Here is a 23,323-nt window from a genome sequence, read left to right as displayed (position 1 = left end):
TTCGACGTATTTGATAATAACGTCGCCTTATTTCACGTATCGGCATTTGCCGCACGCACGGCACGTAGGAAAGATACGAACGCCGCGCTATCCCCTTGCGTACATACATCATTTGCCGCACGCACGGCACGTAGGAAAGATACGAACGCCACGCTATCCCCTTGTCTACATACATAACATAGTGTATTAATGTAACGCGACGAATTGATATTGTGGTGAACGGCATGTACGGACTGCGAGAATTGGACGTTCCGTGCTACGAACGCACCTCTGTGTCTTACCGAACCAAAGATTTTGCCTTAGGGACTCTTCGTGAATGAAATGAAAAGATCGGAAGCGTGAGAGGAAGAGAGAGATTATATTGTTTTGAGACGCCATTACGGTGTATAGTAAATGTTCAAATAGTTTTTTGCACAAAATAAAATCCAATAACTAACATGAAGTATTCAAGGTGTGTATATTTCCATACCGAAATTAGTTAATTATCACGGTACAGATTTACCAGACGTAGATCGCTCCGAGGTGAAGTTTGGAACGATAGCGCGAGCCTGCATTTTTCACGGTCATAATATGTCGAGAAATTATCTGCGAATTAATAAACTTTAACTTGCTAAATTGTTGGACCTATCATGCACACTCACCAAACAACATAGTACACAGTTGTGCCGAACGATCTGCGTAGGAACTAAAGGTTTTAGAGATTTCAGGTGGAGCACATAACGCCGGCCGCTGTGACCGAGCGGCTCTAGGCGCCTCAGTCCGGAACCGCGCGACTGCTACGGTCGCAGGTTCAAATCCTGCCTCGGCATGGATGTGTGAGATGTCCTTAGGTTAGTTAGGTTTAACTAGTTCTACGTTCTAGGGGACTGATGACCTCAGATATTAAGTTCCATAGTGCTCAGAGCCATTTTGAACGATAGGTGCTTATATGCCTGCATAAGTCGCATTACATTGCATTTAAGCTGCTGCGACGCCGAAAAATGGAAAGTTTTCGATCAGAGGTTATGCAACTGATAATAGAGCCACATGGAGCTAAAGGCATTTAATACAAAAAACACGAATGGCTCTGACTGAAGCCGTTCTTGCCAATGCACACACCACATATGTCGTGCAGTCATATGGTGTAGGTTGTATGGTATTGTTGGGTGGGATATCCCTCAGGTTGGGTACAGTTGCCTGTCGGTAAGGATGTTCTTCCTCCGTGCACACTGGTCCCTTTGCTTGCGGTTATTTGAGAGTTTATCTCATGTGTGATTGTACAGCGTAGGTCAGTAGAACAGGCGTGTGATAGTATAGTGTGCTGTTTGTGCTGTATGATGATTACGATGATGATGATGATGATGATGATTATGATGACGACGAGAGAAGGGTGAAGGTGAAAGACTGTGCCAGCACATAGCATACTCCTCCAGAATAGAACCAAGGGAGGTATCAGTGCTTAACTTTCCCACCCGACTGACGTATCACCAGCAGTGTCACAAACCCTCACTTAATGAGACACTGCGGAGGGGTTTGGTATTTAAACCAGAAGATTGGAGTCAAGACCGGTTATCAGGAACTTTACGCCACCACCTCCCCTCCTCTTGCCCGCCAAATTCTGACAGTGAAAATTTCATCCACCACGGGGAGGTTGGGGTTGTTTGGGGGAGGAGACCAGACAGCGAGTTCATCGGTCTCATCGGATTAGGGAAGGTTGGGGAAAGAAGTCGGCCGTTCCCTTTCAAAGGAACCATGCCGGAATTTGCCTCTAGCGATTCAGGGAAACCACGGAAAACCTAAATCACGATGGCCGGAAGCAGGATTGAACCATCGTCCTCCCGAACCCGAGTCCAGTGTGCTAACCACTGCGCCATCTCGCTCGGTCACGACGGGGATTCAAACTGGCTTACCTCCGCACAGGCACGCTTAGCTACTTCGGCTATGGGACAGGGTGTAGGACACATTAGCAAACAATTTCACGTGTTGACTCTGGAGGCACGAATTACTAATTACACTATCTTTGTTGCTGACTGTACCAGACAATGTCGCACTTTCCTGTAATTGTTAGCAATTATCTGCAAACTTGGATCATAATGACCTCGGTATTAAAATACACACTGGCATAGCAGCTTAGTTACAGGTTATATCTAACGGTTAGTCAACCACAATCGGTTTCTGTGCACGAACAAGCAAACTGTCGTAATATCACTTATGCAGTGGAAGTCACAAGGGGATCGTAATACGAAACCGCTTTTTCTCAGTTGTAGAACACGTCAGAGCTATAATCACGCTGTGCTTCGAGATGATGCATAGCATGAGAGACGAGGTAATGACAGCAACGAAAACGATTACTTCAGTATGACTAACAGACGAAAATGTAATAAAATGAACGTTAATAATGATCATATTTGTATATTACTTGTCGTCCTCGAGTATCTCCACAGAGAATACACTACCTCCAGCAATAGTTGCGGTGAAAGGCTTTTTTCTGCTCCATTCTCGTCTAGTCTGAGATTGTGTTCCATCTTTGATATCGTCTACGGGACGTTAAATCTTCCTTACATTTACTCAATAGCTTTACGTAACTTCCCAGCTGAACTCAGTACGCTTCACACACATGAAATCAAACTATTCTTGTGTAGGGACAAGAAGTGTTGTATGAGACAGCCAACAGCTGTCCGTCGCTATCGCAAGAGTTTGAAACTTTATACAAGTAAAGAAAGCTGTAACATTTTTATAATGCTTTAGAGCAAAGTTTTAATATAGAGCGAAAAAAGTGTATCCGTGCGATCCTTTTGCTTTTCAGTATACAAAGAGCACAAACGAATATTTCCTTTGTTACATATAGCACGCTGAACGACCTGGATAAGGAGAAACGTTTTAGGAGGAATAAGAAGTCATACGAGGTGCATTCAAGTTCTAAGGCCTCTGATTTTTTTTCTCCAGACTGGAAAGAGATAGAAACATGCGCATTGTTTTAAAATGAGGCCGCGTTCATTCTCAATACGTCCCAGAGATGGCAGCACTGTACGGCAGATAGAATTTTACCGCCACTGGCGAGAATGAGAACTGTTTTAAATACTTAAAATGGCGACGTTTTCCTTACTTGAACAGCGTGCAATCATTCGTTTTCTGAATTTGCGTGGTGTGAAACCAATTGAAATTCATCGACAGTTGAAGGAGACATGTGGTGATGGAGTTATGGATGTGTCGAAAGTGCCTTCATGGGTGCGACAGTTTAATGAAGGCAGAACATTGTGTGACAACAAACCGAAACAGCCTCGGGCTCGCACAAGCCGGTCTGACGACATGATCGAAAAAGTGGAGAGAATTGTTTTGGGGGATCACGGAATGACTTTTGAACAGATCGCCTCCAGAGTTGGCATTGTTGTGGGTTCTGTGCACACAATCCCGCATGACGACCTGAAAATGCGAAAAGTGTCATCCAGGTGGGTGCCACGAATGCTGACGGACGACCACATGGCTGCCCGTGTGGCATGTTGCCAAGCAGTGTTGACACACAACGACAGCATGGCAAAAATGGCTCTGAGCACTATGGGACTCAACTGCTGAGGTCATTAGTCCCCTAGAACTTAGAACTAGTTAAAACTAACTAACCTAAGGACATCACAAACATCCATGCCCGAGGCAGGATTCGAACCTGCGACCGTAGCGGTCTTGCGGTTCCAGACTGCAGCGCCTTTAACCGCACGGCCACTTCGGCCGGCTCAACGACAGCATGAATGGGACTTTCTTTTCGTCGGTTGTGACAATGGATGAGACGTGGATGTCATTTTTCAATCCAGAAACAAAGCGCCAGTCAGCACAATGGAAGCACACAGATTCACCGCCACCAAAAAAATTTCGGGTAACCGCCAGTGCTAAAAAAATGATGGTGTCCATGTTCTGGGACAGCGAGGGCGTAATCCTTACCCATTGCGTTCCAAAGGGCACTACGGTAACAGGTGCATCCTACAAAAATGTTTTGAAGAACAAATTCCTTCCTGCACTGCAACAAAAACGTCCGGGAAGGGCTGCCCGTGTGTTGTTTCACCAAGACAACGCACCCGCACATCGAGGTAACGTTACGCAACAGTTTCTTCGTGATAACAACTTTGAAGTGATTCCGCATGCTCCCTACTCACCTGACCTGGCTCCTAGTGACTTTTGGCTTTTTCCAACAATGAAAGACACTCTCTGTGGCCGCACATTCACCAGCCGTGCTGCTATTGCCTCAGCGATTTTCCAGTGGTCAAAACAGACTCCTAAAGAAGCCTTCGCCGCTGCCATGGAATCATGGCGTCAGCGTTGTGAAAAATGTGTACGTCTGCAGGGCGATTACGTCGAGAAGTAACGCCAGTTTCATCGATTTCGGGTGAGTAGTTAATTAGAAAAAAAATCGGAGGCCTTGGAACTTGAATGCACCTCGTAATGTAGCATTTGATCTAGAGTCTTTGTAGCACGTTCATACGTGGTACTTGTATCACTAAAGCTGCAACTAGGAACGTAATTTTATACATTAAGTGTAGGAAGTATTCGGATAATTCTGTATTTTGGTATTTACTCTTGTTCCACTACAGTTAAGTTAGTGCTCAACAGGCTCATTTTAAATGTTCCACTGTTTGCTCCTGTATGGCAATTCGAAGCCAAGCAATAACGTTGTAGAGCCTTCATATGTTGTTCACACAAAAGTAACAAGTTCGTCAGCATATTGTGGTTTCAAACTTTTATACGTCGTCTATTTTGTAAGTCGGAGGTGTGTATTTGCATAATGATCCTTGACAATTGCTCCCACCTACGTCATGTAATTTCATGTACGAGCGCAGCACATGTGATTAATATCAGAGGTTATGTCGAAACGAAAACTACGTAAATGTGGATCGCGCCAACCAGTCCGAAGCAAAACTACATTGAATATGAAATACGCAGACTTCATTTCAGCTAACAGTCTTCGACCGCTCAATACGCTCACAATACGTTTCCTAGGGCAACAGATATGTTTCCGCCTGGTGCTCCTGAGCATTTTTTGAATATATTAGGTGGAGGCACAACAAGCAAAACATTGATCCTGATTGGACGTCAGTGACTGCAACTTGTTATATCCTGTGAGCACTGTGGGATAAAGACGCTAGCTAAGTGTGTGAGTGAAGTGCACAAACTGTGCATTGAAACGCTCTGGCACGTGTACGGGGTTAACACGAATGGAAACTTTTAAAATCCGTTATCATGATTAAAGTTATATGAAAGTGTAGTTAAGCACTAACCTGCTTGTGTCGGTTGGCTTCCTTCTGTGCTCCTGTGTCCTCTGCTTGCCTGCAGTTCCGCCGCTCGAATGTCCTTCGTAGTACAAAGCGCGCTTTGCCGCTATCGGAGAGTGGAGGGGCGGCGTTACGCAGCCGCCTGTGGAAGGGGGAGGGGAGAGGCAGGTGAACAACCGTATCTGTACTGGACTCTCACCTTGGGGCTGTGATAGACACTAGTGATGACAGTAGCGTAAATGCGAAAAGGATTAACAGCATTTCCCAAATAGATTTTACACTGTAGCATCGCTTTTCAAAAAAATGGTTCAAATGGCTCTGAGCACTATGGGACTCAACTGCTGTGGTCATCAGTCCCCTAGAACTTAGAACTACTTAAACCTAACTAACCTAAGGACATCACACACATCCATGCCCGAGGCAGGATTCGAACCTGCGACCGTAGCAGTCGCACGGTTCCGGACTGCGCGCCTAGAACCGCGAGACCACCGCGGCCGGCAGCATCGCTTTTAGCTACGCTTATTGTTACTAGAGTATGGAAGGAGACATGGCGTTTCGACCTCGAGACTTTCCGTATTCTTGTGCAGGTCACCGTCATCCGCGAGGCAGACGCAAAGGTGGGTATATTATTTGACGATATCGTCCTGATGGAGCATCTAGCTGATACTAACCACACTGAAATTGCACAAAGATGACACCTACTTTACCAGGAAATGCACGAAGCGGTCGACCACGTCGATCACGTGATGGTAGAAGAGGTCCAAGTATCGCGTGATCAAAAAGTCAGTATAAATTTGAAAACTGAATAAATCACGGAGTAATGTAGATAGAGAGGTACAAATTGACACACATGCTTGAAATGACATTGGGTTTTATTAGAACCAAAAAAATACATAAGTTCAGAAAATGTCCGACAGATGGCGCTTCATCTGATCAGCATAGCAATGATTAGCATAACAAAGAAGACAAAGCAAAGATGAGGTTCTTTGCAGGAAATGCTCAATATGTCCACCATCATTCATCAACAATAGCTGTAGTCGAGGAATAATGGTGTGAACAGCACTGTAAAGCATGTCCGGAGTTATGGTGAGGCATTGTAGTCGGATGTTGTCTTTCCGCATCCCTAGAAATGTTGGTCGATCATGATACACTTGCAACTTCAGGTAACCCCAAAGCCAATAATCGCGTGGACTGAGGTCTGGGGACCTGGGAGGCCAAGCATGACGAAAGTGGCGGCTGAGCACACGATCATCACCAAACGACGCATGCAAGAGATCTTTCACGTGTCTAGCAATATGGGATGGGGTGCCATCCTGCATAAACATCGTACGTTCCAGCAGGTGTTTATCAGCCAGACTGGGGATGATGCGATTCTGTAACATATCGACGTACCTCTCACCCATCACAGTAGCAGTTACAAAACCATAATCATGCATTTCCTCATAGAAAAAAGGCCCGATAACGGTAGATGTGGTAAATCCAACAAATACCGTGACTTTCTCGTCGTGCAATGGAGTTTCCACGACAGTTCTAGGATTTTCGGTAGCCCAAATTCTGCAGTTGTGGGCGTTGACAGACCCTCGCAGCGTGAGATGAGCTTCGTCGGTCCACAACACGTTACTCAACCAATCGTCATCTTCTGCCATCTTTTGAAACGCCCACATCGCAAACGCCCTCCGCTTCACTAAATCGCCAGGTAACAGTTCATAATGCCGATGGAATTCTTACGGATAGCATCGGAGGGTACGCCTAAGTTCCAACCAAACAATATTGTATGGAATGCCGGTGTGACGTGCGACTGCACGAGCGCTGACATCCCCGTGCATAGACGAATCCGCTACAGTCTCCATTTCTTCCTGAACTGTCTCAGCAGCATTACGCCTTGTGCTCGGTCGGCCACTACAGGGTCTATCGTCTAAACAACCCCTGGCTTCGAACTTCCAAATCATTCTCGCCACAGCTGCATTTGTCAACGGACCTTTATCCGTTCGATTTGCAGTCACTGACGTTTTGCTGTCCAGTGCCATCTGTCGGACATTTTGTGAACTTTTTTTTTGTTCTAAAAAAACCCCACGTCATTCCAAGCATGTGTGTCAATTTTTACCTCTCTATCTACATTATTCCGTGGTTTATTCAGTTTTCAAATTTATACTGACTTTTTGATCACCCGGTACATCCTCAACGACTCACGCCAGGAAAACATTTTTCCGTCATAAGTATTCTGACTGATTTGATCTGTCTGGCCATGAACTCCTCTCTTATGTAAGTCTGCAGCCTTTCGTGGCCGTTATCACTAAAGTTAAAACTTCTGGTTTTTTCAGGCCGCGACGTACACTATGTGATCAAAAGTATCCGGAAACCTGCCTGAAAATGACTTACAAGTTCATGGCGCTCTCCATCGGTAATGCTGGAATTCAATATGGTGTTGGCCCACCATCAGCCATAATGACAGCTTCCACTCCCGCAGCCATACGTTCAATTTGGTGCTGGAAGGTTTCTTGGGGAATGGAGTGCGGCACAGAGGAGAGGTATCGATGTCCGTCGGTGAGGCCTGGCACGAAGTCAGCGTTCCAAAACATCCCAGATGTGTTGTATAGGATTCAGGTCTGCACTCTATGCAGGCCAGTCCGGTACAGAGATGTTATTGTCGTGTAACCACTCCGCCACAGGCCGTGCATTATGAACCGGTGCTAGATCGTGTCGAAAGATGCAATCGCCATCCCTGAATCGCTCTTCAACAGTGGGAAACAAGAAAGTGCTTAAAACATCAATGTAGGCCTGTACCGTGATAGTGCCACACAAAACAAGGGGTGCAAGCACCCTCCATGCAAAACACAACCACACCATAACACCACAGCCTCCGAATTTTACTGTTGACAGTACACACGCTGTCAGATGACGTTCACCGGGCATTCGCCTTACGCACACCCTGCCATCGGATCTCCACCTTGTGTGCCGTAATTCTTCGCTCCACACAACGCTTTTCCACTGCTCAATCGTGCAATGTTTAAGCTCTTTACAACAAGCGAGGCGTCGTTTGGCCTTTACCGGCGTGATGTGTGGCTTATGAGCAGCTGCTCGACCATGAAATGCAAGTTTTCTCACCTCTATCCGAACTCTCATAGTACTTGCAGTGGATCCTGATGCAGTTTGGAATTCCTGTGTGATGGTCCGGATAGATGTCTGCCTATTACAAATTAGGGCTCTCTTCATAATCGGCGGCATCTGTCAGTCAACAGACTATGTCGGCCTGTACCCTTTTGTGCTTTTGCCCCTTCACGCTCCAACTTGACTATCACATCCGAAACAGTGGACGTAGGGATGTTTAGGAGTGTGGAAATCTCGCGTACAGACGTGTGACACAAATGACACCCGGTCACCTGACCACGTTCGAAGTCCGTGAGTTACGCGGAGCACCCCATTCTGCTCTTTCACGATGTCTGATGACTACTGAGGTCGCTGATATGGAGTACTTGGCAGCAGGTGGCAGCACAATGCGCCTGATTTAAAAACGTATGTTTTTGGGGGTGTCCAGATACTTTTTATCACATAGTGTATTTCCTTCTAAAATAATCGACGTTTCGATCTCTCTGCTGGGATCTTATTTAGAAACTCCCAGAAGAGGTGTCGAAACGTTGATTATTTTAGAAGGACATATGACGCAGCCTAAAAACCCCGACGATTTTAACTTTAATTTCTCTCTTGTGCCAATCTCTTCATTTGAGAGTAGCACTTGCAGCCTACCGATACTTCTTCAATTATTTGTTGGGTGCATTCTAGTATCCGTCTCTCGTCTCTATTTACAGTTTTTACTCTCGTTACCTCCGTCTAGTACTATGGAAGTCATTCCGTGATGTCTTAACACACTTAATACTGTCCTACCTCTATTTCTTATCAGTGTTTTACGTATGTTCTTTTCTCTGCCCATTCTATGGAGAGTCTCCTCATTACTTACCTTATCAGTCCATCTAATTGTCAGTATCCTTCTACAATATCACATTTCAAATACTCCAGTCCTCCTCTTCTCCAGTTTTCCCTTAGTCCATTATATCCCTGTAGATGAGTGGTCAGCGCTTCTCGCTGTCCAGTGAACCTGGGTTCGATTCTCGGGCGGGTCGGAAATTTTCTACACTCTGGGACTGATGTTGTGTTGTCTTTATTATCATCAGCTTCAGCTGGAGAGGCTTGCAGCTCGGCAGCCGAACTTTCACAGGTGGGGACTCGAGGCGATCAATGCCATACGATCATTTCATTTCACTACCATACAATGCTACACTCCAAACGTACATTTTCAAAAACTGCCCTCTCAAATTAAGGCCGTTATTGACACTGGCAGAATTTCTTGGACAAAAATGCCTTCTATGCCTGTCCTAGTATCCTTTTATGTCCTCCTTGCTTCGAGTATGACATGTTATTTTGCTGTCATGACAACAGAATACCATCACTTCATGTGGTGCATTGTTCCAAGTTTGGATGTTAAGATTATCCCCATTCTCACTTCTGCTAGTCGTCGTTCTTTACTCTTTCTTCGGTTTACTCCCACTCCATATTCTGTGCTGATTCATCTGTTCTTTCTATTCAGTGCACGCTGTTATTCTTCTTCACTTTCACTCAGGATAGCAATGTAGTCAGCGAATCTTATCACTGAATCTTTTCACTGTGAATTTTAATCCCACTCTTCAACCTCGATTTCATTTTCGTCATTGCTTCTTCGCTGCATAGATTGCGCAGCAGGGCAAAAGACTTCATCCCTGTCTTACACCTTTTTTAATCTGGCTACTTTGTCCTTGGTCGTCAATTCCTTTTGTCCCTCTTGGTTCTTTAAAAATGGTTCAAATGGCTGTAAAGACTATGGGACTTAACATCTGAGGTTATCAGTCCCCTAAACTTACTAACCTAAGGACATCACACACATCCATGCCCGAGGCGGGATTCGAAACTGTGACAGTAGCAGCAGCACGGGTCCGGATCTTGGTTCTTGCACGGACTGTATATTACCTGTCTTTCCCTATAGCTTACTTCTATTTTTCTCAGAATTTAGAACATCTTGCACCATTTTACATTGTCGAATGTTTTTTATAGGTCGACAAATCCCATGAACCTGTATTAATTTTTCTTGAATATTCCATCCACTATCAATTGCAACGTCAGAACTTCCTCTCTGTTTCCTTTACATTTATTACAACCAAACATCGTCATCTAACAGATCCCACATTTTCTTATTCATTCTTCTGTGTATTATTCTTATCGGTAATTCGGACGCATTGTGAGTAATTTCTCGCACTCATCTGCCTTTGCTGTCTTCGGGATTGTTTGTATAGTATTTTTCCGAAAGTCTGATGGTTTTACATCACTCTTATGTTTTTCACACACCAGTTCATATAGCCGTTTGGTTGCCACTTGTCCCATTGGTTTTACCCAATGGTTTTAGAAACTCCCAAACAGTGCTGTCCATTCCTTCTGTCTTATTTACTAATAAATCTTCCATAGGTATGTTAAACTCTGACTCTAATACCACATCACACGTATCTTCCATAATGACTCGCCTTTCTTCTTCTATCTCGTCATCGGACAGTTCCTCCCCCTCGTAGTGGTCTTCAGTGTACTCTTTCCACCTGTCTCTCTCTCTGCGTTTAACACTGGAATTCCCTTTACTCACTTAATATTGAGGCCGTTGCTTTTAATTTAACTGAAGGTTATTTTGACTTTTCTATACGATAAATCAAGCCTTCCGCGACCATTTCTTTTTTGATTTCTTCACATTCTTCCCGCATCTATTTCTTCTTGGTTTCTCTGCGCTTCCTATTTATTTCATTCCTAAGTGATTTATATTTTTGGATTCCCGTATTTCCTTGAACATTTGAGTACTTGCTTCTTTCGTCGATCGGTTGGAGTATTTCTTCTGTTGTCCGAGGGTTCTTCGTAGTTACCTTCTTTGTACATATGTTCTTACGTCCAGTTTCTGTGACTTCTCTTTTAGATATGTCCATCCCTCTTCAACTGAACTGCTTATTATTGTATTCATCGCAGTATCTACATTTTCAGCAATCTTCAAGCGCATCTCAGCGTTCCTTAATACTTCAGTATCACTTTCCCTTACACAATGATTCTTCCGGGCGAATCTCTTAAACTTCAGTTTACTCTTCGTCATCAGTAATTTGTGATCTAACCTGTATCTGCTCCTGGACGCGCCTTAAAATCTAGTATCTTATTTCTGAATAACTGCCTGACCATGATGTAATCCAACTGAAATCTTCTCGCGCCTCCCGGTATTTTCCAAGTGTACCTCCTCCTCTTGTGATTCTTGAACAGAGTATTCGCTATTAGTAGTTTTAGTTTATTGTAAAACTGAATTAGTCTTTGTCCTCTCTCATTCGTAGTCCCAAGACCGTATTATCTCGCAACTCTTCTTCTACTCCTTCCCCTAAAACGGCATTCCAGTCTTCCGAGACTATTAGCTTTTCCTCACCATTTACATACCGTACTGAATTACTCGTTCAGTATCATACCTTCTCTATCTCTTCATCCTCTGAAACGTCCCCTTTTTAAACAATTTTACAGGACTGTGCTTAACCTGACACACAATATTTTTTAGCGCAACGTAATCTGACTTTCACAAAATCCCTACAAAGGAATGGCCCTGACTAACATTAAACTATACCTTTCACAAATCACTAAATCACTTACCTCACAATAATCTTCGTTTCTCCCACTACTGCAATACAGCAAGCGCCACTACTGCCAACTAAATAAAAGATTCAAACTATGGAAGGCACTAACTACTGATAGGGATAGTTAGCGAATGAAAGATATTAATAGAGAACAAACAATGTATTTACCTTGATATCATTATATATATATATATATATATATATATATATATATATATATATATATATAGCAGTTTATGACAAATTTCAAAACTCCGCCATCTCTCTCCCCACATCCACCACTGCTGGCGGCTCACCTCCAACTGCGCAACGCTACGCGCTGTTCACAGCCAGCTGCCTAGCACTACAATGGCGAGTATTACAACAATGCAAAGCAGCCACAGGCTGCACACAGCACAGCCAGTGATTTTCATACAGAGGTGGCGTTACCAAAAAAACCTAAACAGCCTACTTACATAGCCCCCATGCTCCCCACAAAAAAATTTTACAAATTGGTTTGGGCAGTGGCCAATACAGATTTGAAAAAATTTTTCATGCTTACAATAACAAAGAAATCAAATGCACACACTTATTGATACAATGTTGGTCAAAAGCTAAAATTTTCTCACAGTCCATAAAGACAGTCCTGATCATTCATCACATTAAAATTGCCGTGTTTTCCTGAAAGTCTGAGCAGTAAAAGACAATGCACACAGACGTAGTGGATTTCCACGCAGTCTTGAAGAAGTAGCGTTGTCCTTCCAATGGAAAGACAGTGCTGACTCGTGACATGCTGACAGGTAATGGGCCACAACAGAGCAAACCCACAGCGGAGTCAGTCGAAGTTTTGAAGAGTATTGGTGGGTAGGTCATCACAGAGCAGACCCACTGTAGTCCTGGTAGAGATTACGGTATTGGTGGGCCACCAGAGGTGCAGACCCACTGCAGTCCTTGTAGAAATAATGGTATTGATGGATCATCAAAGATGCAGACTCACTGTAGTCCTTGTAGAGATAATGGTACTGGTGGGTCATCAAAGATGCAGACCCACTGTAGTCCTAGTAGAGATGGCCAGCAGCCATCTGTTGTGACTGTGCAGGTGCACAATCACCATTGAAGAGTCTTGCGGATAATATAGCAAGTCCATAACCACCACTTGTGCACTCACAGAGTTTTTGGAATTGTCCTTAGAACCAGCAATGCTGTTATCCAGTCCCTTGCTGAATTATTAACACACGTGCAAACACTAACAGTCCCTACTTCTCACATATTGTCCATATACTATGACCAACAGAAACGTGTGCAGTGAAATGGAACTTACAAGTTACTTAATTTGATGACCTGGTGTCAATTACAATTTTATAACATAAGAATACAATTACAAAGGTACAAAATACATCATTAAAGAACATAACAATACAGATAACATTTGTAGTACAGGCTTTACAAAAGAATCAAAATAACATATACGTCAGTGTTACAGGAATTATGGCATGAGTACATACATAAAAGATCAGAATAAATTTTGAAACATCAACTTCACACATGAGCATTAAAACAAAACAGAATAAATAATGTCTAAGCATATTTACAAGTTAAATAACATATTATTAATACCAATTATATTTGAGGATAACAGTATTCCTCATCATAGTGAATAGTATTAGAAAAAAAATTCTATGAAACTACACAGAGACAGGAAGAAAACAAATACACATGGGTTCACAAACACATAGGGGGATAACACAATGGAAAGGACAGGGTTCGTTTTCAGTGTAACTTTTGGTACTGCAGTCCAACCCAAAACTTCATTCCATAGATCTTTCGTCTTATTTCAACCTTTGCTTCCACCAAAAAAATCCTATCCAAGCATGCTTTCTGTATTCATTTCACATATTTCTTACCTCATTATTTATTTCCAAGAAAATCCTATCTATACCTGCTTTCTGTACTTTTTTCGTATGACTTCTCAATGCATTTCTTCCAATTCATCGCAACGCAGTCTCTTATATAGTCTACCCCCTCTTAAGCTAACTTAAATCTACTAAACTAAGGAACGAGGCAATGCAGCAGTAGAAAACAATTAACACAAACAGCAATGATAAAAAATACAAAAGGCAAAGCAAGCAGCATAAATTACAACTAATATAAGGTAATGAGCAGCAAACAAGAAAAATAAATCAGTAGTAAAAGTAGCTTAACAGAATAATACAAAGTGAAATTTAGTAGCACTATGCATGGCAAACAGCAGCAGCAAATGCTATAATTAATACCTAAGCATGGCAAAGATCAAGCAGAAAAAAATAGTATACTAAAGACAACAATGCATATAAGGGAAATGTCTATTCACATCTTAACGACTATGTAATTAAAGTGGTGCACCACAACAACTTATTGTAAAAAAAATATTACCATATACTTGAAAAGAAAATTATGTGTGCAGTTTCTGTTACTAGTCCCTTCTTATTGTTCTTTCCATTCCAAGTGCTCCTTTTTTTAAGAATGTGGATTACAAAATTATTATTTAATAGATCTGTTGACAGAAAGTGTTCACATTAGCAAATGCATTTTATTTTATAATAGCAATGCTGCAACACAGCTCGAAACTAGATATCAAATGAAATAAGCAACTATGAAAAGCGAAGCATAAAAATATCATTCAATAGTCATGTGACATTTCATAAGTTAGTAGAAATTCTCTCAATTCTCGTAGAAAGATGCTTGTCATAATCAGGTGTGCAGATGTAAAATATTTCTCGTCATTTCATTAGGCATTTCAGTAAATATCGTAAATTAAGAGCTCCACAGTGTCAACATATGTTTTCAAGTTCGACCGTGCCGTTTTTGCGATGCTCTCTACAAAGAAACGTCAATAGCGAGGATAATGGCCTCCCTTCTTTTTTTCTACCTGTGCCGCTGAAAAGGGCTCGCAATAATGGCTTTTTCTCCAGGCGTCTGACACACCTGGCCGCTCACAACGAATTACGTCACGGTCACTTACCTTTCATACCGAAATATTTACGACAGCAGTTTTCGCTACAGCGACAGTCTCATATAAAAATTTCATAGGTCAAGAATTTGCGTTACAAATCTCTAGAAACAAAATCGTATGAATATAACAGTGTCCAAAAAATTTTCGCCGGCATTGTGATACATTCACGCATTTACACACATTTCATAACTCTTAAAGTACGATTCTCGGTTTACAACATCCTTTTTCACCAGTCAGAGTCCCTACCTTCTATTCATTATTCATATACATATAAACACGTAATCACATTCCTTATATAGCATCATCTTATTGATCATAAACATACCGCAACATCATAATACACATCGTCGTCGTAAAAATAACATCATAACACCTCAGTCAAATCTCAAAATCGTCGTAGCTTCCTCCAATAATTTCAAAACCTAAAAAAATTCTCTGCTCATGTCAAAAGTGCCATCTACCTCAAACGTACTTTAAAATCATGCTCCCTTACCAAATACATCATTCAAAGCTCTCATAGTATCACAATGGTTCCGATAAAATATGAACAGTTCACAAAGTACAGACAAAATGCAATTTCATAAGTGTGAAGTTATTCAACTGTGTAATTACGTAAACATCTGTCACTAATGCAGTAAAAAAAATGTTTATCTCTCAGTTAAATGATCAGATAGCTGTGTAATTTGTGTGTTAGAGAAATATGGTACCGATGTGTAAAGTTGTATAAGCAAATACCATATTAGCTAGGGCTCCTTGTGCGTGCCAAACACATGGTACACAAAGTAGGCGTGTACCCCCCTGAGGATTAATGTAATTATACCCTCAGGTGTTACAGATTACAGCAATGGAATGAAATGTATCACGGAAAACCCTTGTATCATTGCACTTCAAATATCTTAAAAAAATGTTTTAAGTGCGAAATTAATCACTAAAATACGTGTACTGTAGCGCTAAACTGTGCATCTTGTCGCAACATAATCTCTGTGGAAGTGTCGTAGTTATCGTCCTCCGAAAGCTAAGTTCTGCAGAAGTCAATGTACTTACCTCATGATAAACAAAAGTGAAATTCTTAGCGTATAGGTATCGTAGTTATTATGCTTATTGGCGTGATGAAGAAAGTACTGTACAGTAACGTATTGTTGTGCCATGAAAAAGGCTGTCTCATTGTTGCTATACCACAAAAGTTACTACTAAAACATGTTTTACTTTCCAGAATAATACAGAAAAACTATGCAGATATAAAACAGATACACCGCAAAAGCAACATTGTAAACTGTCACTCATTAGTAGCGTCGTGGTAAAATCGTGTAGCTGTCACATAAACTAACCACTGTGCCATCTGGCATCTCACAGAAAGTACTCTAAAACCAGAATGTATTTTCAAGTAAACCAAAATGTTGCATTAAAATCTCATTAGCAGTACTGGTAAATGTTCTAAGTATGTGAGCCTTATAGTCGTTACGTAATCGTGCAACTAACAAGCAAGAATGTACAAATAACAACACTGTGTAGTCTGTTCACTATAACAATGCATTCGTAATTTCTGTTTAAAAATGTTCCCTAGGTTCTAGACTGGATATTTAACTTCAAACATTGTTGCATGTTAACAGTTTCTTAAGTCTTACAAAGCATACTAGTAATGTGAAGTGAAAAATTTTATAGCAAAGACTAAGTTAAAAAGCAGATTATCTCTCAATAACCGGTTTTACATGTAAAATGTGATGTAAACCTTTACTCTTCATAGTACTCAGACTTTCAACTGAAAAGCAATTGTCATGTTTTATACATCGGTAAAGAATGCTAAAATTTTTCTCAAGGCTAGCGTCTTATGTTATTTTTCTCGGAGCCAGCGGGCGCACGCGGCTGCCTGCTGTGCAAGTCATTGTCTATTGTCTCTTTGTTGGCGCGCGTCGTTATTGGGATTTGGAGACCTAACTTCTACAAATTCACCGTGACGAGAAGGCCCTGCCCTGTTTAAATCCCGCCAGTTCTGATGCAATTCAGGTCTGCGTTACGATCACATCGTCTGTCGTCATGTTGGTAGTTCCTGTAGTTTCTTTCTTGTCCGTCACGTGGTGGAGAATTTCTCCCTGAATCGTAACTGTGCGCCGAACTGTTGCGTCTGAAGTTGTTCTGTCTCCCTTGATAATAATTGTTTTGGTTCCCATATTGTCTGTTTCTATGGTAATCTCTATCATGTTCATTACTATGGAAGTGCGATCTTTCTCTGTACCTATTATTCTGCCAACGGTTGTCATATGGGTGGTGTCTTTTTTGGTCACGATTTGTGTTGTGAGAATAGCCTTGTCGTGTCCAGTTATTATTTCTTTCATCGTGGAATTGCGACGGATATGACCTGTAATTGTTGTGTTCCTGTTTCCGCGTTCCGCGATTGTCAGTGTCAATTTCTAATTCTTGTAAGAGTCCCTGAAACGCTTCAATGTCGTCTTTGCAACGTCCTGCCAAAATAATGTGTCGTAAATGTTCAGGCAATTTGATTAAGCAAATGCGGATGAGTTCTGAGGGGCTGTATGGGTTTGACAGGTACTGATTCTTGTGCAACATGTCTTCAAAATATTTCATAAGACTGGAAAATTCAGATTGTTCGAAATGTTTCATCATTATGATGCTATGTTTTACTCGGTCTTGTGTGGCTTGAGACCAATATGCTGAGAGGAAGGCATGGTAAAATTCTCCTTCACTGTGGCAATCGTGAATGACCGATCGCATTCTTACAGCTGGTTCATTCTCTAAGTAGCCACACATAAATTCTAATCTGTGTTCTAATGACCAGTTGGGAGGAAAACAATGAGAGAATTGATGGAGCCACGCTTGTGGATGAATGTCGTTGGCAGAATTCTTAAACGTTTTGAATTTACGTGTAGTAATGAACAGCTTATAGTCAAAATCATCGTGTCGGCGAGTCGCATATCGGTCATTGTTAGGTCGTGTCGGCCGTTCCATCTCAAAATTCGGTGCACATTGCCAGTTTCTTTCATAACTTCCGAAATGCCCTGTGTTATTATTTTGCGTCTTTTCCGTATTTCTAAGTCCCTCTTCCCGTGTTGGGGCGCGAGTGTCCTCTGAAATACGTAATTCTTGTATTACCTGTGTCAGCTGATCTTGTACTTCGCGGATTTCTCTTTGGTGTTGCGTATTAATTTGATTCAGATTTTGTTTCAGTTTCCTAATTTGTTCGCTCTCTTCCGTGTCATTAAAGACTACCGGTTTTGTGTCATTCAGATTATCATCTACCTTCGTAGATAAGTTAGTGAACTGATCCGAAAGTTCGGCTACTTTCTCCGATAGTGAACACATTTCCTCAGTGTGTTTTTCTGAACCAAGTTTCAGAGTATCTACTGTGTCCTTTAAGTTTTCCTGAGTTTTTGCAAGTTGCGTAACCGAATCGGTAGATGCAACTGAGTCAAATTTAGCTTGCAAGGTCTCATGATTTTCGTGAACAGTAGTTTGCAGTTCTTTTATGGCTGCTTCGTGATTCTGTAGTGCATTTTCATGCCGCGAAAAAATAGGTTGGAAATGCTCACAAATTTGTGTTTTTACGTCATTACAGACTTTTTGACATTTCGATTCAATGTGATGTAACTCAGTAGTTAAATCCTCACGTGTTTGTTCAAGAGTTTGCTCCAATGAGTCTAACTTTTGAAGCTGTTGCTGTGTTTGTCTCTGATTTAGTTCCATTGTGTCTAACTTTTGAAGCTTTTGCTGTGTTTGTCTCTGATTTTGTTCCATTGTGTCTAACTGTTGCTGTGTTTGTCTCTGATTTTGTTCCATTTGTTGCATTAATTGCAATAATAATGTATTAGTGTCTGGAATCTGTTTCTCTATGCTTTTTGGCAGAGCATTTTCACCGGCAACATTCACATTTTGACAAGCAGAAAATGTGTCTTGACTCATTTGAGAAAACGGTGATGACCCAGAACCTGAATCTATAGTATTTGCGAAATTGTGTCCTGTCATATCGGATTCCTGAGGCGAGCTGTTGCCGACCGACCGATCGATAATGCTTCCCTGCTCACTAATTGTTTCACTGTCTACGCCATTGTTTGCCGCCCGCTCCATTTCCCTATGCACAATTACCAAATTATTACTTTGAACATCAGTTAATTCATTACTCGGTGGCGCTAACACACTGCTTTCGTCTTCACTGTCATTTCTCAGTTTACTTTGGAGCCTAGTATTACGTTTTTCACACGCCATTATTGTCACAATATTTCACACGATATCACAGAAAACCACAATTTGAAGAGCAAAAATAAGAGAACACATTAACATAGCACTGAAAATAATATCTAGTTAATTGCAGCTGCGAAATACTTGGTGCAAATCTACATGCATGCCACAACTGTTTTGCTGTACAACAATGAAAGACTGCAACTACGAAGGAGATTCTCTCTACAATTACGCGCTAGCAATAAACAATAGTTACACTAATTACACAAACTACAAGAAAAAAATCAGAAGATTCCAGTGAGGTATCCTAGGCTAAGGGTCGACATATGAAACGTCCCCATTTTGAACAATTTTACAGGACTGTGCTTAACCTGACACACAATATTTTTTAGCGCAACGCAATCTGACTTTCACAAAATCCCTACAAAAGAATGGCCCTGACTAACATTAAACTATACCTTTCACAAATCACTAAATCACTTACAATAATCTTCGTTTCTCCCACTACTGCAATACAGCCAGCGCCACTACTGCCAGCTAAATAAAAGATTCAAACTATGGAAGGCACTAACTACTGATAGGGATAGTTAGCAAATGAAAGATATTAATAGAGAACAAACAATGTATTTACCTTGATATCATCATATATATATATATATATATATATATATATATATATATATATATATATACTCCTGGAAATGGAAAAAAGAAAACATTGACACCGGTGTGTCAGACCCACCATACTTGCTCCGGACACTGCGAGAGGGCTGTACAAGCAATGATCACACGCACGGCACAGCGGACACACCAGGAATCGCGGTGTTGGCCGTCGAATGGCGCTAGCTGCACAGCATTTGTGCACCGCCGCCGTCAGTGTCAGCCAGTTTGCCGTGGCATACGGAGCTCCATCGCAGTCTTTAACACTGGTAGCATGCCGCGACAGCGTGGACGTGAACCGTATGTGCAGTTGACGGACTTTGAGCGAGGGCGTATAGTGGGCATGCGGGAGGCCGGGTGGACGTACCGCCGAATTGCTCAACACGTGGGGCGTGAGGTTCCACAGTACATCGATGTTGTCGCCAGTGGTCGGCGGAAGGTGCACGTGCCCGTCGACCTGGGACCGGACCGCAGCGACGCACGGATGCACGCCAAGACCGTAGGATCCTACGCAGTGCCGTAGGGGACCGCACCGCCACTTCCCAGCAAATTAGGGACACTGTTGCTCCTGGGGTATCGGCGAGGACCATTCGCAACCGTCTCCATGAAGCTGGGCTACGGTCCCGCACACCGTTAGGCCGTCTTCCGCTCACGCCCCAACATCGTGCAACCCGCCTCCAGTGGTGTCGCGACAGGCGTGAAGGGAGGGACGAATGGAGACGTGTCGTCTGCAGCGATGAGAGTCGCTTCTGCCTTGGTGCCAATGATGGTCGTATGCGTGTTTGGCGCCGTGCAGGTGAGCGCCACAATCAGGACTGCATACGACCGAGGCACACAGGGCCAACACCCGGCATCATGGTGTGGGGAGCGATCTCCTACACTGGCCGTACACCACTGGTGATCGTCGAGGGGACACTGAATAGTGCACGGTACATCCAAACCGTCATCGAACCCATCGTTCTACCATTCCTAGAGCGGCAAGGGAACTTGCTGTTCCAACAGGACAATGCACGTCCGCATGTATCCCGTGCCACCCAACGTGCTCTAGAAGGTGTAAGTCAACTACCCTGGCCAGCAAGATCTCCGGATCTGTCCCCCATTGAGCATGTTTGGGACTGGATGAAGCGTCGTCTCACGCGGTCTGCAGGTCCAGCACGAACGCTGGTCCAACTGAGGCGCCAGGTGGAAATGGCATGGCAAGCCGTTCCACAGGACTACATCCAGTATGTTTCCTCCTAGAGGATGGTACTGTTCCTCATATGTCATGCCCTAGAACCCTCTTCTGCCATAGTAATTGATAATGTTGTGTCCAGTCCACTTCTGTTACTGATTCAACTCGTAACGGATGTGATACAGCGTTTTACACAATGGTTCCAAATTAGGATCGAAAGCTTTCCTACATGGTGTTTACTGACAGAAGCTTGCCGACATGGTGTTTACTTACAGAAAGGCAAATGGAATATGTGGTGGGCAGCAAGATTATATCAGGAGGCCTATCCCCACCGACAACAACTACAGCTTTCAATGTTTGCAACAGTGTTTCGCCGTTTGCCTGAGACAGGGTCGTTTCAGGAAGCAGGAAATCATGAAGAACGTACCTGAAATGTTCAGACACCAGACTTGGGGGAAAATGTGATTACAGTGTGGAAGGTGTCCACTGTGTCAGTATCAGGTAGTTGGCCCCCCAGTACAGGGCAAACCAGACGTCCATGGAGAACATTCTCCATTACTGTTGTTACTACCTTTATCACTTACAGCGTGTGCAGGGCTCACTAGCGACAAACTTTTCACATCGGGAGCAGTTTTTCACTGGTTTCTTCACCAGGCAATAACGAATACGGGATTTGTGCCTCCGTCCTATCCATAGATGAGGCCGTCTTTACACAGTATGATATCTTCAGCTTTCATAAGAGTCATCTGTAGGATAGTATGCAGAACCCCCATGCTATGGCGATAGCGAATCTTCAGTATCAGTGCAGCCGGAATGTGTGGGCGGGGATAATTTGTGACTGTATTTTGGGACCAGTCTTCCTTCAACGTCGCCTAACAGGCCGGAACTGTCGGCTTTTCTTGTGGGTGACTTTGCCTCCCCCTGATGGAAGGAGTGCCATTGATGATTTGAGGGATTATGTGGCGTTTCTTGTGGGTGACTTTGCCTCCCCCTGCTGGAAGGAGTGCCATTGATGATTCGAGGGATTATGTGGCTGCTACATGATGCTGCTCCAGCCCACTTCGCCGTTAACGTTCGGACGCATCTTGATCGTGTCTTTCCTTGTTGGTGGATCGGACGAGTGGTCCAGTTGCATGCTCTGCTCGTTCACTAGATCTCAACCTGTGCGATTCCTGGTTATGGGGCCACCTCAAAACCATCATGTATGCAGAACCCATCCAGATGTGGAGACATTGGAGCAACGTATTCATGCTGCCTTTGACACTGTTCGGATGCAGCCTGCCGATGTGAACGTATGAGACGAAACAAGCTATGGCATGTACACACATGCAATGAGGCACATTTAAACCATTGTCAACACATACTGTAACTGTAGCTGTATGGTACAGCGCATATTAGGCCGCAGTGTCTGTAACAATGTATGATTGAATAAATGTTTTCTAGAATGGACGTAAGTTCATTAGACATTTTTGTTTCATATCCTCTCATCGATCAGTCCCTAGAGGTTGTACATGGAGGAAAAAATAACGCTGTGTATACATATAATACCTGACTGCGTGTGTAAAAAGTTATTTATGTTCGCAGACAATGCTCTAAGATGCTCTCTTGTCCGAAACTAACTTTAGTTAGAGTTCCCTTGTTCTCGTGGGTACGTGATCAGTATCTATCTTCTGTCTTGTAGCCCGTGTTGGTCCTCAGAACCATTTTATCTCTCATATCATTTCGAAAACGATCATCATTACGTTCGTACGAGACGTATTGTGGCGTGCTCTGATTCACCCTGTGTTGCTTCATTATCCGTCTCTTCTAAATGACCAGCAACTCGTAACAACTCGTCAAATCATCAAATGACTGCGAAGCTTACTATTTTCTTACTTTTCACAGACAGTGGTTTATCAAAATTCCACCCTGATCATCATCGCTAATGAAGGGTGTCTAGATAACTATTCTGTCCTCAGTGTTTAAGAAGAACCTTAACGCATTGACCCTTTGTGATGATACTAATTGTGAATTGTGTACTAAAATAATTTTTCTTTGATATTTCATTGATTCTTTCACGACCAATAATTGTACAGAAACACACTTTCGAAATCTGCAAATGTAGTGTACTGATCGGACACACTGTTTCCCCATGTTCCTGCCCCTGCACTTAAGTGTTCTACACAAATACTTGTCTTTTCAGACTCATGAAATCAACTGGATGTAATTGTCTGCTTGGCTCAGACTCCTTAAACTGTCCTTGCCTGAGCATGTTATAGACTATAATGTTTGTACAACAACCTGCACTACGATTTTCATGCTTTAGAGTGTCTATTTCTTATTTGATTGCATTCTTATCATGCAGCATGTAGTAAATTTTCACAGTCTTCGTAGCTTCTTCCAGTTCCCGTACTTTTTATTCTAAATCAGAACATTGTTGTTG

At 42.6% G+C, this 23,323-nt stretch overlaps 1 protein-coding gene across 4 annotated transcripts in view; it reads right to left on the bottom strand.

The window, feature by feature from the left end:
* Window positions 1–23,323, bottom strand: part of LOC126237257 (glutathione S-transferase-like) — a 150,552-nt gene that overhangs the window by 8,668 nt on the left and 118,561 nt on the right. Inside the window, exon 1 of one of the 4 annotated variants that reach the window (XM_049947176.1) lies at window positions 5,244–5,366. The exons of 2 other annotated variants lie outside the window; for them this stretch is intronic. The gene's annotated coding sequence lies outside the window, so the exon portion shown is untranslated. Of the gene's footprint in view, window positions 1–5,243; window positions 5,367–23,323 lie in introns of those variants that run through there. One more of the 4 variants, XM_049947178.1, reaches the window with a different exon arrangement.

The sequence above is a fragment of the Schistocerca nitens genome, chromosome 2 (assembly GCF_023898315.1).
Source record: "Schistocerca nitens isolate TAMUIC-IGC-003100 chromosome 2, iqSchNite1.1, whole genome shotgun sequence".
NCBI classification, from domain to species: Eukaryota; Metazoa; Arthropoda; class Insecta; order Orthoptera; family Acrididae; genus Schistocerca; species Schistocerca nitens.
The sequence above is the reverse complement of the archived record's forward strand: the minus strand, read 5'-3'. Positions and strand labels throughout refer to the sequence as shown.